Here is a 2022-nt window from a genome sequence, read left to right on the forward strand (position 1 = left end):
CTCTCTCGTTATTTACACTACATGCGCGAAACAGTGGGCGGTGCTAAACAGGCAGTGATGTAGAAGCAGGTGTGGATCTTCTGCGGAGGTGGTGTTTTAGCCACACTACTACATCATAAAGTGGCACATTCCACAACCTGTGGTTTTGGCAGATTGGCTTCAATATAAGCTGTTTTTAGACTAGCGAGAAAGTTTTGAGTTCTAAAACTTACAGGATGTTTTATAGTACAATGACCTTATATATGTCAAAATAACTTTTGTCTGTACAATATAAGAGCTTCACCCTTCATTTTTAGAAAAAACGTTGCCCATTCTGCTGTTTCTTTTATAAGGATATAGTGGAGGTGACACAATAAATTTGGAAGAGAACTGGGACAATCAAACGGCGAATTCAAATCTGTCAGCTGTGAGATTGCCGTGACACAGTGTGTCAGAGCATGTGCACTAACCATTAAGGCGTGTCACCAACAAGTTCCTAACTTCGTTTTTTATATTATTGTATGTGAAAAGTCAACATGTACTATTTTCAGTTTTAATAAGCTGTTTTCCAGCTTTGCTTCTGATTGTTGTTAATTCTTTGAACTGACCCAGTCTTTGTTTTCTCCGTGTTATGAGAACAGTGGTCACTGAGGATGATAACAGACTGAAGGCAGAGTGAGCTATCCTGTAGAGCACTCTGAATGAACTCTGCAGTGAGCTTTGCTGAAACATCAGTATACAAGCTGTCTGTTCTTCATGCAAATAAATAAAGGGTTCACAGTCACACTTTGTCCTAACCGGGTGTAACGTGACAAGATTCTTTCAGCATGAAATTTTTCTGTCCACGTTTAAAGCCAAAATGCTGTGTGAGAGAACTGACACGGTTTGTCGAGTTCTCTTCGCTTGTGTATTCTTTCGTAATGTATGCATGACTGAAGCACATAAAACTAAGAGCACTAGAGCCTGACCGATATGGGTTTTTTGGGGGCCGATGCTGTCACAAAGCAAGGCCAAACACAACAGGTAAGTGCAAAACAGGATGGTTTATTGACTGGTTAAGCATAAGAATGGAACGGGTGACGTAAAGGCTGGTGAGTGTCAACACAGTGAATGATTCCAGGGTTCTTATCTGAGTTCTGATGGGGTGTAACATATGCCGGTTTCGTGGAGATCGTGGAACAGATTCCAAGGAGTCGTTGGAGGATCGCGGGAGGAACAGAGGGTAAGTCTTTCTAGGAGAATTCCGTAGAGAGAGTCCAGAACAGTCCATAGGAGTGAACGGTAGACCGGACAGTGAGTGACTGTGATGTGTGTGTATTTGTAGTGTGGCTTGATTGGTGACAGCAGGTGCGGGTGATCAGAACTCAGGTGACTGTGATCGGGTGATTATCCTGGATGGTGACTGAAGTGACTGAGATGAATCCCTGACAGGGGGGATTAGCTTACAGGCTTTGGAAAACCGATCTACGACCACCAAGATGCAGGTATTCCCATCGGAGTTGGGTAAGTCAGTCACAAAATCGATTCCCAGGTGAGACCAGGGTCGATGTGGGATCGGCAGGGGCACTAGCTTGCCTACGGGGAGGTGACGAGGGGGCTTGGACATGGCGCAGACTGAGCAACCTCGGACATACCTGATGATATCCTGGGTCATACTGGGCCACCAGTACCAAGCTTGGAGGAGTGAGAGGGTCCGTTCGCTGCCTGGGTGTCCAGAGCCCGGTACGTTGTGAACGTAGCCCAGAAGGGAGGACCCACCGAACCAGACTAACCTCCTCCTCCAGAAATCCTTGACCAACCGTCCATCTACCTGGTCCGAGACATCCTGGACTCGCGGCGACGGGGGGGTCGGCTGGAGGATTTAGTAGACTGGGATGGTTATGGACCGGAGGAACGTTCTCGGGTGGCCAGGGACGACATTCTGGATCCTTTTTTACTGGAGGACTTCCATCGCACCCATCCTGGTCGCTCCGCACCCAGAAGCTGAGGCCGCCCCCGTCGCCGCATGAGGGTGTCAGGAGCCGCCCCTGGAGGGGGGGCCGT

At 47.9% G+C, this 2022-nt stretch overlaps 1 protein-coding gene across 1 annotated transcript in view; it reads left to right on the forward strand.

The window, feature by feature from the left end:
- The window catches only part of rptor (regulatory associated protein of MTOR, complex 1), a 304247-nt gene that overhangs the window by 103685 nt on the left and 198540 nt on the right, over positions 1 to 2022 (forward strand). The window lies entirely within an intron of this gene.

This window comes from Sinocyclocheilus rhinocerous, unplaced genomic scaffold (genome assembly GCF_001515625.1).
Source record: "Sinocyclocheilus rhinocerous isolate Xijiao unplaced genomic scaffold, SAMN03320098_v1.1 scaffold567, whole genome shotgun sequence".
Classification (NCBI taxonomy): Eukaryota; Metazoa; Chordata; class Actinopteri; order Cypriniformes; family Cyprinidae; genus Sinocyclocheilus; species Sinocyclocheilus rhinocerous.